Source organism: Balaenoptera physalus, assembly GCF_965194825.1.
Source record: "Balaenoptera physalus genome assembly, chromosome: 5".
Taxonomy (NCBI): domain Eukaryota; kingdom Metazoa; phylum Chordata; class Mammalia; order Artiodactyla; family Balaenopteridae; genus Balaenoptera; species Balaenoptera physalus.
Window position 1 is genome coordinate 79,180,518 of NC_138884.1, and position 12,548 is coordinate 79,193,065.

General features: G+C 34.1%; 1 protein-coding gene across 1 annotated transcript in view; it reads left to right on the top strand.

Moving 5' to 3' along the window:
* Positions 1 to 12,548, top strand: part of CNGA1 (cyclic nucleotide gated channel subunit alpha 1) — a 54,796-nt gene that overhangs the window by 12,766 nt on the left and 29,482 nt on the right. The window contains exon 2 of the mRNA XM_082462471.1: positions 4,989 to 8,199. The gene's annotated coding sequence lies outside the window, so the exon portion shown is untranslated. The remainder of the gene's footprint in view (positions 1 to 4,988; positions 8,200 to 12,548) is intronic.

Here is a 12,548-nt window from a genome sequence, read left to right on the forward strand (position 1 = left end):
CAATTGTTTCATATATTTTGCTCATTTTGGAGTCAAGCTACTTTTTCATGAGCAAAAGCTAAGTCCACAGTTCAGGTGATTTGTGGGAGCCTAATGCAATGTTTGAACATGATATTTAAAATTCATGATTTATTTCTCAATCTGAGCATCATTTTGTGAGTTGTATTGACAAACAAACAGTACAAAGTTTCTCCACATAGAAATTAATAAAAAATCTATGATGACTTAAGAAGTGTTATCTAACTTGGCACTACTGTCAATAGAGCACAACCCCCTCTGTGTGATAGATTCCTTCCCTACTCAGAATCCTTCTGAGCCCTTCTGTATTTAATTATGTTGCTTAACTAGAAATTTGATACTCTAACAGTGAATTATTAATTAACTAATAATGAACTCCAGGAACTATCTCTCAGTAAATAATATCTTAATAGTTATCATAGTTGAGGTCCTGATTTGTGCTAGACCTCTGGGAAGAGTTTTATGTAGATTATCTCTAATTACCATAAACTGATAAAAAGGATCCCTACCGTTATACCCATGAAAAAAACGGAGGCCCAAGACCTCAATACTGTTGCTAATTGACAGAGCCAGGGTGCAAGTCTACATTAGCTTAACTCCAAAGTCTATTAACTTTTCAATATTCCAAGCAGCTGTTACCGTCAGGTGCTAAAATTCCATTACTCAGCTTCTTCTAGACATATAAGAGAATTAATCAAAATTCTGTCAATTTTTAAGGTCAGTTAAATTCAGACATAATAATACATATTTTATTTATTTTAAATTGCATAATAATTTATGAAGAGTCTTGTAATTTCAGTTACAATAGCAAGATGATAACTTGGTATGTGCAAGTCTTAGGGGTAGGACTGTGGCTATGTAGGTTCTAAAATCCTATTTTATTTATTCATTCAGTGGGTCTGGTTTTACAGATTGGATGCTTATAATCTGTAATTAGTGTGTTTTCTCCCTGTAAACAAATTTACCTGAGAAGCTAAATTATAATTAAGGAGTTAGTTTGCTCATTAGCAGAAATCTAGCCATACATTGAGCACCTCATTTGTGGAAGACAGTTTACTATATTTTATATATATGTATATATATATATATATATATATTTATATATATGTGTGTGTGTGTGTATATAATGTAATATACATGTATATATTTGTGTGTTTCAAAGCTTTTGTTTACTTTTTATTGAAGTATACTTGATTTACAATGTTGCCCCAATCTCTGCTGTACAGCAAAGTGACTCAGTTATACACATATAGACATTCTTTTTTTTTATACTCTCTTCCATTATGGTTTATCACAGGATATTGAATATAGTTCCCTGCTCTATAGAGTAGGACCTTGTTGTTAGATAGATCTTTTAACTAAGAAATAGAGGTTTTTTTGTTCTTTTTTTTTCATTTTTGAAAATTGAAGTATAGTTGATTTACAATGTTTCAGGCGTACAGCAAAGCGATTGTTTTATATGTATATATGTGTATATATCTTATTTTTCAGATGCTTTTCCATTATAGGTTATTATAATATATTGAATATAGTTCCTTGTGTTATACAGTAGGTTCTTGTTGTTTAGCTCTTTTGTATATAATAGTGTGTATCTGTTAATCCTAAATTCCTAGTTAATCCCTCCCCCGCTTCCCCTCTAGTAACCAGGAGTTTATTTTCTATTTCTGTTTTGAAAATAAATTCATTTGTATCAGGTTTTCAGATTCCACACGTAAGTGATATCACATAATAAGAAATAGAGAAGTTTTATAACTTGCCATATAGGTAACACAGCTAGCAAGTTGAAGAGCTGGAATTTGAACCAAAGTGTGTCTAACATCCTAAGCTGATATTCCTGACTGTTAAGCTAGACTGCCTCTCATAGTGAGTGATCTTATTTTTTTCTTAACTGAATAAGAACAATAGCGTTTTCTCAATCTTGCACATTTTACATATTTTGGACTCTGAGTTTACTAAATAAAGAAGAGTTAACAGGTACTTAATAAATGTATATTAAATTAGTACATTGATACATATGAGCTATTTGGGGGAGGCAAATTGATGGAAATCATGGATCATCTCAGAAAAGAACACATTTTCCTGTATATACCAAATCATGTTACAGTATCATGGGGTCCTGGACCCCCAAATTCTGCCAATGGAATTTGTTTGAGAACCTTTGCATTCAAAGGGCAGTGAAAGGCAGTTCTACTGTTTATCTCTTTATCAATATTGCTACTCTCAGAACTATACAGCCTCCACTTCCTCTTGCTGGAATCCTGATTAATAAAGTAAGTACAAGTACAAGAAAATACATAAGTTTTTCATCCATCCATTTCAATATTAATTAGGCACTGACATGCACTAATGCCTTATTTTCCAAACAGAACCCCCCATGTCCCTCTATCCCCATCATGTTCTTCTTGGTGTCCTTCTTATCTCATTAAACTGCAACCTCTTCTTTAGTTGCTTAGGTCTAAAAAAATCTAAAGTCAACCTTAACTCCACTCTTTCACTCACAGCCCACATCCAATCAATCGGCAAATCTTATTGCCTCTATCTTAAAAATATATCCCCTTCTCATCACCTCCACTTCTGCCATCCTGGTCTGCACCACTGCCATCTCTCACTGAATTGCTCTGATAGCCTCCTAACTGTTCTCCACGTGATCTGTCCTCTAAGACCTTAACTACTACCCCTCCTGCCCTTGCTTCCTCTAACTTAGCCACCTGGCCTCCTTGATGTTCTTTAAATACCGGAAGCACAGTCCTGTCTTTGGGCTTGGCACATGTTTTCTTACCAGGCAGGATCTTCCCCCCAGGACTGGGCATGGCCAGCTCTGTGCCTACCTTGAGGTCTCTGCTAGATGAGATCTTCCCTGAATACCCCATCTAAAACAGTCCTGCCCCATCCCCACACCATTCTCTATCCCCCTGCTTTGCTTTATCATATTACTACTCACCGTCTGACTTCTTCTGTGTTTACTGCTTTGTTTGTTGTCTTTCCTACCCCATTAGAATGTATACTTCACGAGGGCAGGAGCTTAGTTACATCTACTATTGACTTCTCAGTGCTTAGATGGGAGCCTGGCAGTGAATATCTGTTGAATGAATGACTACGCATGGCATTGAGCTAGATACTGGAGATACAGTAATGAACAACTCAGACACAGTCCCTGCCCTCGTGGAGTTTACAGTTCTTATAGGGGAGACAGACATTAAACAATGACTTACTTACATGAGATTTAATTATTATGGTTATAAGTGCTGAGGAAACATCATTGACCACTCTGACTGCAGGTCTTGGTGTGCTGGAAGACAGACTATCAAATATTTAATAATTTAGGACCAAGAGCCAGAATCCCTTGAATCACACAATTTATGAAATGAAAATACGAAAGAATCAATGTCATGCAAATGAGCATCTATAGTTAGAGGCAGTTTAAATAGGATTATAAAGATTTAGAGGGAGCTGACAAAGCAAGGCCGGCAACCAGACTAAAAGTAGCCTACTAACCAGATAATCCAGTGTGGCTCTGTTCTTTCTATCAGTCAAGGTTACTGCAGGTCCCAGGAAAAGAAATCCATTGCTAGATAGACTGGGTCAAGCTAATCATACTTCGAAGGGGAAAACAAAACAAAATTAAACATACTCTTACCCTTTTAAACTTGGGTAAATCAGAAAGATATCCTAGTATGTGTGTTGTATATATAAAACAACATTTCTACTTACCTTCCATTTCAGCAAAGAGATCATTTTCCCCCGAAAGTTTTCTCGCCCAGCTCCTTTCCTCCCCAAATCTTAGGGCTCCTTGTATGTGCTTCCTCAGCTCCTGATCACGCTGTGTTGTAAGCATCTCTTCCTTTGCCTGTCTCCCTCCTGTGTATAATCTTTAAAGAAAGGGCTTGCGTGTGCTCACAGACCTTAGAACAGCGCCCAGCACAGTGTGGTGCTCGGGAATTACATGTTGAATGAGTTCTATGCCTTTCTGAAGGATTATTATTTCACATTGTGAAGTACTCTACACAGAAAACACAGACTTACATTTAAAAACAACAGAAATGAATTATTTCATTTGGTCACACTCTGCTAGAATTATACAATAAATTATTTAGAAACAAGGTATAAATAATGGCTCTGTATCTTTACCTGTTAGTTATTTAATAGCCACATGTACCTGGCTATCAAAAGTTCAATTGCAACATGTTGAATACAGGTAAGGCCTAAGCAATATGCTGAGAAGCTCCAGTTTAGAGGAAAGTGAAAGGAAGAGAGAGCACATTATTGTGTCCTCTTGTATCATACGCTATAATTTTGCTCAATTTTGCCTCACAAAAACCTACTGAGGGAGGTTTTATATTTCCATTTTACAGATAAGGAAATTGAGGCTCAGAAAGGTTAAATCATTTTTCCAAGACTACACAACTAAAAAGTGTCATCCTAAGAATCAAAAATATTCAGTTCATCCTTATTTACAGTTTTGGATGGGAAAAGTGCATGAAGGAAGTGTGAGAGCTAGTAAGAGAAGGTGCATTCGAGATAAAACAAAACAAATGAGTCATTCAAAGAGGTGAAGAATTTCCTGAGTGTTTGTGTGTGATTCATTGGGGGAAGAGCTATTTTATAATGGCCAGTTCTATGAAGTTTTATGAGGTCAACCAGGAGTTAAGCTGGCAGGAGGAAGAAACGTTATTAGAATTATTGCTCCAACTCTTTTATTTAATTCATTGAATCATTTAAGAGAGTTTCAAATAACAAGCAATCCATGATGAAATGAATAGCCCATGGCTGTATGTGGGAGCAAGTTCCTAATCTTGTCATCTTGTTTTATCTTTAGGTATATTTGTTTTAGGTACATCTTTCGTGTATGAGGTAAGACTAAAAAAGATTGCTCTAAATAACGCTAGTATACTTCCTAACCATAAAATGTATTTCCTTTCTTTCTTTCTTTTTTTTTTTTTGGCTGCCCCACGTGGCTTGTGGGATCTTAGTTCCCCAACCAGGGATCGAACTCGGGCCCTCGGCAGTGAAAGCACAGAGTCTTCACCACTGGACCACCAGGGAATTTCCAAGAAAATGTATGTTCAACTTTTAAAAGAAAACATGCAACTTTATGACAGTAAACTAATTATTGTAAAATAAAGCTTACCTCTGCTATTTGTCTTTTAAAAATTATGGTAATAGTCACTTATCAAGTGTTTACCATGCTTCAGGAAGTGTAATAAATTCTTCATATTACTATATCTCATTTTAATCCTCAGAACATATCTGCAAGATATTATCATGCCCATTCCATGGCGACTGAAACTGAGGCCCAGGAGGTTCACTACCATACTCCGAGTCCCAGAGCTAGTGAACGGTGGGGCTGAGGTTCAAACCTGGCCTGTGGCTCCAAAATCTCCTCATATAAACCTAGCATGGTGTCACAGAAACCACGCCACTGGAAGGTAGGTGGCTATAGTTGGTATAAGAGAGGCAGGTGTAAAGTGAACATTGAGTTTAAGAACAAAAGGGTCTTTCATTTTAGACAACAAGTATAATTTTCTGAAAACCCTTACTTCCAGGAAGTAATATCTAACTAAGTATATTAAGGAGGTCTACAGAGGGTCTGAGTACTTTCATGAATGATAGATGCCAATTAGGTGATTAAGGAGCATTTAAAATATTTCAAGGAGAAAAGTTCTTAGATGTGAAGGACATAAGATGAAAGGTAATAATAAAAACTATCAGTTCTGAGCACTTCTGTGCAAGTAATGTGCTAAAGGGTTTACAGGTGTGACCAACTTATAGATGAGACATTGAATCACAGTTGGTGAGAAACAACAGTGTTTCTCATGTATGGTGCTCTTTGCCATTGCTGTTAGAGACATGTTGCTAAAATGGGTGACTTGACCTGATTTTTCATGTTCTTACCTTCCAGATCACTAAGGCAGTGTGGTGCTCTGGGGTTAGCTAGGCCTTGGTTTAGGGTTGCCAGATAAAATATCAGAACACCCAGTTAGATTTGAATTTCAAACGAACGTCAAACAATTTTTTAGTATAAGCTTGTCTTGTGCAATATTGGGGATGCACTTATATTGTATTTTTATTTGCTAAATCTGGCAACCCTATCTGGGTGTGAATCACAGCTAACTGATGCTATACTACCCATTGTGACCCTCAGTAAATGACTTCATCTCCCAGCCTTCATTTCCTCCTCTATAAAATGAAACAGATACTGTATCACAGTTTTGGGATTTAAGTCATTTATTTAGCATTGAGAAAAGTTAAATTCCTTCCTGTCTTGAGAATTTCTCTTTGTCTGTCTATTCATTACTTATTTTCCTTTACACCAGTGATTTTAACATTTATCACCATTTTGTGCTTTTTGAAATATTTACAAGTAATTTCATAGAGATGGGTTTAAGGTCCAGCAATATTACTCAGAGCAAGTGGCTTATTTTCCTAAGCAGATTATGCAACTCTGCTTAAAGAGGAGCATAATATAATGAGACTGACACAATAACATTTTAGCATAAAGGTAAATTGTGACACAAGTGGCCACATTGGTTAGTTTGGAGGAAGTTTACAATGAGTTGATTTATCAAAAACACACACCCTAGCAGCTTAAAGGGTTGTGTTTAACCACAAGATTGCAAAAAACTAAGTCAAAATAGTGTATTTGGTAAAATATTGATTGATGAGTGAAAAATTGAAAGAAGTCAACAAATTACAAGTGAATTATACTTATTTAACTTTATAAAATCAAACAGGTTAACACAGATTTTCTGGAAATTATATTGGCAATACAAATTTAAAGTAATAGGAATGATAATACACTTTAACCTAGTAATCTCATTTCTAAGAAAATAGTAAATAATCACAGGTGTACATAACAATTTAAGAATAAGAACATTCATTTTGAAATGAACCAGAGGAAATATCCAATGACAAGAAAATCAATCAATGAATCATGGAATAATGGACTATGATAGAATATTATGCCGTCTTAAAAAGGATGCTTTAGATTGATATTAAGTAATATAAAAATGATAATAAATGAAATCAGAATTACTTTATTTAAAAATTATATGGGTACAGTTATATTTATACGTGTATAAACCAAAATGTTAATATTGATTATCTCAGAATGGTAAGAATATATGTTTTATTTTCTTCCTTTCTGTATTGTCCAAATTTTATGAAGCATGCTTTATTTTATAACTAGAAATAAAATATTATTTTTAAAATTCTGGAACCCAAAAGCCAATTTTCTGAAATTACTCAGTACTCTGCTAATTTTCTTTGCCAGGCGTCTTGGGTATCTCCTCTTTTGAGAGCTTACTAACCCCACTGGAATCTGAAGCCGTTTAACTGAGGCAGTAAACGTTACTGGGTTGTTCGGTGGCTAATACATCAGAAAAAAAAGTTTTGTGAGTATATACACTGTCAAATATTTCATTAAAAATTCTGAGGGAAATTTACTTTTAGGTCATTAGAATAACATTTAGACACGGACTGGCATATCTTAATGTTTTTTGCACATCTAAAGTATGACTTACTCTTTCAGGGAAGCTCAGACTCATCCTATTTTATTTCTGACCAGCTATGTTTCAGACATGCGGTTCTTCCACAAAACACACAATAAACAGACCAATGAATAAATAAGTGCACCCTATTTGTATTTCAGTAGTTTTTTTTATGATGGCACTGTATTTAAAAATTTAGCCACACTTTGTAAAAACCTAGATAATTCTTTCCAGATTGTAACGCTGGGTGAATTGAAAATATAACTTCAATAAAATTCATCAGTCAATATTACCTTTGGTTAAGTTTACTTGCAAATTTGCTAAGAGGTGTAGTTCTGAGAAAACCCCTTTTATCCCTAACTCTCACACATATTAATGAGCTTGGGCTGTAGCCAAGGATAACGGTGATTTGCTGTTATTTTCATCTGTATATAAATCCGCAAATCCAATACTGACTCATGAAAATCCTCCTTTGTCACTGCCACAGGACTGTTTCTTTCCTTGGGAATGATTAAGAAAACTAGCCGTTTGTACATCTTTAAAGAAAGGAAAAAGATCAGCATATTTATTATTTAAAAAAATTAGGACCTCGATTTTGACAATGTTCAGATTTACACTATATCCCTGTTTGTTTAGGATACACCACTGACTTGCATTTCTAGAAGATACAGATATATTGCTTAATCAACCAAAGGTAAGAACTCAGTGGTAATTACAATTGTATTTTCACATATGTTTATACCTCTGTTTTGATTTATTAAAGCATCAGCATTTGCTTTGTTTTTCATGTTACATGCTTTCTAGTTACAGCTGATGGTTGTATTTTTATTGATTTCTCTGTTTTTTTGACAGATAAATGAATATTCTACTAAATACAGTTTTAGTTAAAGATGCTATTTTAGTTAAAAATAATAAATAAGGCCTGGCAATATGGTTTTGCTAATCTGAATATCACAACATAGTAAATACTACCTTTCTGCAAGTTTCAAGTTCATTTTTTAAAAACTGAAGTATAGGTGATTTACAATGTTGTGTTGATTTACATATGTGTTTGTGTATATATATATATATATATATATATATATGTATTCTTTTTCAGATTCTTTTCCATTATGGGCTATTACAAGATATTGAATATAGTTCCCTGTGCTATACAGTAGGTCCTTGGTGTTTATCTTCACGTTCATTTTTAGAAGTCAAAACAATACCTTTGGCAGATGTGTCTTTCCCCAAAGGAAGTATCATATACTAGGTTTTCTTTCTCTTTAAAATATTTGAAGGTAGAACACTGTCAAATTCATATAAATCTTCACAAAAAATTAACTCCTGAAAATATGAGCTTCAACTCATTGGAGACACTTAAGAACTTCTCAAGTGTTAAGTACTTTATAAGCATTATTATAACAACCTGCACACCCCCTTTTAGAGATAAGTGGTCTAAGGAGGTTTAATGGCTCCCTCAAGGCAACATATTCGTATTATGTGATGGAGCCAGAATTTAAATCACCTTGCCTTCTTTTACTTCCCCATGATAAGAATGTATATTTTAATTAGATTTTTAAAAACTTATCAATTACTTGACAGTTTTATTTTTATACATTCAAAAACTACTCCATATCATTTTTGTTGTGGCAGGATTACAGGATTTTAAATATTTGTGATTTCATTCTATATCAGAGGGTTAGACATTATTAAATCAAGCTTTTAGAATGTTCCTACTGATAAATACATATCTTATAATTGGCTTTTCACTTTTTGACCTTTTCTGTTTATATATCCCTGAATCAATTTGTTCTACTATATTCATTCTTTCACTTAGCATTCTTTCTATGAACATTATTCACTCATGTCTTTGTTAGATGAAGCAGGCAGACAAAAGAGAATGGGGGGTGGTGGTAAAGCATCAGGGTGTTAACTGTCAATAAAAGACCTAATAGTTATTGACTGCACTTTATAGCCCATAGAGAATGCACCCTCTTTACTCTACTCTTGGAGGATTTATAAATATTGATCACAAAAATAATCTCAATAAGGCAAAAAAGTATACAGGCTACGTTCTCTGGTCACAGTCAAATAAAGTTAGAAATTAATAAGTAAAATTTAAATTAAGGACCCTACCCCTTAGAAATAAAAAAAAATGGTGGGGGGAGAAATATCAAATAAGTCTTTAGCTGAAAATAATAGCAAAACAGCTATTGCAAATCTTTCTCTTTTTCATGGAGGTAATTTTTTAAGCTATGAAGTTTAATAGGGCTGAAAACTTAAAAGTTTGGATGAAATAGATTATTTTCTGCATAAACAGATGTCTAAGTTTAAATTAAAAATTAAATCGATTAAAAATTATGGACATTTTAAAAGGGGGTCCAAAACCCACCTCCAAAAAGCCACTGTACCTTAAATATTTTTTACTCGTTAATTTATTCAACAAAGATTTTATTTAGTACCTACTCTGTGCCGGTGATTGTCTTGGACAGAAACTTTGCTTTGTTTCCTACTGTGTCCCCATCAATGGGTCAAAGGGATAAATCCACATAATGCCAGAGGCTTTCACCTAAGGTAAGAGTGTGTGGGAATTAGGCAATCATATTTTAAGTTTTGGCTATGGTGCTAATAAACAGCTGGTACTTTCCTACATTCCCTTAAAGGAAAAACAGCATGTACCTTCCCATCAGCAGACAACCACCGTGCCAAGATCTTGAACTATGGTAATATAGATACTCATAGTGTGGAACAAGTGCTTATAATTACACCTAATAGTTCTCAAATGTTACAAATGTTCCGAAGTACGAATCAACTTGGCTTTAATGATTCATTTAGCTTTAGCTGATGAAAGGTAACTGGTGAAGCTTAACATATATTCTTGATAAAATAGCAAATTAGTAATAAAAGAAAACTTCCTTAACACAATAAAGAAAATTTATCTGAAATCAGTGGGCAAAATAGGAGAAATTCTAGAGACTGAAACAAGCGAAGGATATAGTATCTATTATTTAACAGCGTTCTATAACTTCTACTCAACACAACGAAATAAGAAAAAGAAACAAGATATACAATTTGAAGAGATGAAATTATCACTACCTGTGGATATATTAATCTTTACCTAGAAAACGCAAATGGATCAATTTAAAACTATTAAAACTAAAGTTCAATAAAGTGATAGGCTACAAAATAAATATATAAATTAATAGCTCTCCTATAAATTAATAGCAACTAGTTAGACAATATAATAAAAAAGATCTTATTTATAAATACAAAATTTAAATACATGGAATACATTTAATTAGAAATGTACATAGCTTATTTAATGAAAATTATAAAGACTTACAAAGTCTACTTACAAAGTAGACTTTAAAAGCCATCAGTAAATGAGGAGACATCACTTGTCAGATGATCAAATATTTTAATATACTAAGTATGTTGATTCTCCCCAAATTAATCCATAAATCGAATGAAATCTCTTTTTAAAGCATATTGTTTTCTTGGGAACTTGATAAAATTATTCTAAAGGCAATTGGGACTAATAAATGTACACATTGTACTGTTGTAGCAATAGTAATTTAAATGTGATCATTAAAATCATGATGGAGTGTAGATGTTTATTTTTTGAGAGTAGTGTTTGTGCAATAAAATAAATAACAAAAGTAAAGCAAAACATTTTTGGATGTTCCTTATGAGCCAGGCATTATGTAAGGTGCTGGAAACAAAATCAGAGCTCATTGGTGCCTGCTCTCAAGTCTGGTGGGAAAGACACTGATAATTGGATCATGATAAAATAGTGGGTCGGTGCGCTCATGATAAGTGCTCCATATTATGTGAGTGCTGAGGGGAAGCCACAAGCACCCAGGCATCCTAATCCCAGCCATTAGAAATATTTGCTTTTTTCTTCATCCCTTACCTTCCTCACATGTTGTTTCTTCTGCTAAGAATGCTCATTTCCTCTACTACCTTAGCAAAGGTAGTACTCATCCTTCAAAACCCAGTTACATATTCCCTGCTTTGGAAGGCTTTTCATGAATCTCCCAACTCCACAGAGTTGGCCTTTGTACACATAAAATTGTCATATTGAATTTTTATTACTTACAGTGTTCTCTTGTTAACTTCTTTAGGGCTGGAATCCTGTCTTAGCATTCCATCCTTCCTCTTTTCTTTCTCGCCTTCACACCGCAGCAAGCTACATGACACATAGCACATGCTCAACAAGTACTGAGAAGCAAAAATATTATTTTTTTTTAATGCAGAATACAAGTTATTCTACTTTTTACTTCAAAGTCACAGAAATGACATCCATATAATTATAACAGCTACTCTACATTTTCAAGTTCTCAATCCAAACATATAGATTAGGACAGGTCACTGTATTGCTGGCAGCATTCATGGAAAGGACAGTTTCCTCATCAAAAGACAAAATAAATTTGATTGGGAGCCAGGCAGTGCCGTACTCACACATCAGCAGAATTACGGAAGTAAAGGAGCAATCCTTTTTTTTTCCTTTTTAGAGTAACAAAGGAATAATATAAGATAGCCTGACTTGTGAGCAGCCCCACATGAGAGTGCATAAAAATATTAATTAAGTAAGGATTGGATTATGTTATCTTCAAATTGTTTCAAGTAAAAATATCAGCACTTTTAATGTGTTCTTTTGGGCATAAGATATAGATTTGTAAGAGAAGCAGGAAAAAAATTATCCTAACTTTCAAATACTCATTGTGACTGACAAAATTTCTGTGTTATTAGAGTCCAGGGGACTTCCAGTGCTGGGTTCTAAGTATTTATTTGTCTTTTTATATGTTTACTCACCTTTACTGTTTCCATCAAAAGTTTGTATTTGCTTTGTCCCAGGGGATATAAAGAGAAAAAGAAAGTTCTCTGCCCTTAGGAAGCTTAGAGAAAAATTGGGAAAGTGGGACATTCATATGCAAACATAGATGTATGTACAAGGAAGTAAATGCTTATGGCTAATGGAATGATTTCAAATATGGTCAGTACATATAATGGATGGTAAAATCACAATAGATTTTATGGAAGATGGAACCCTAAGTTAGA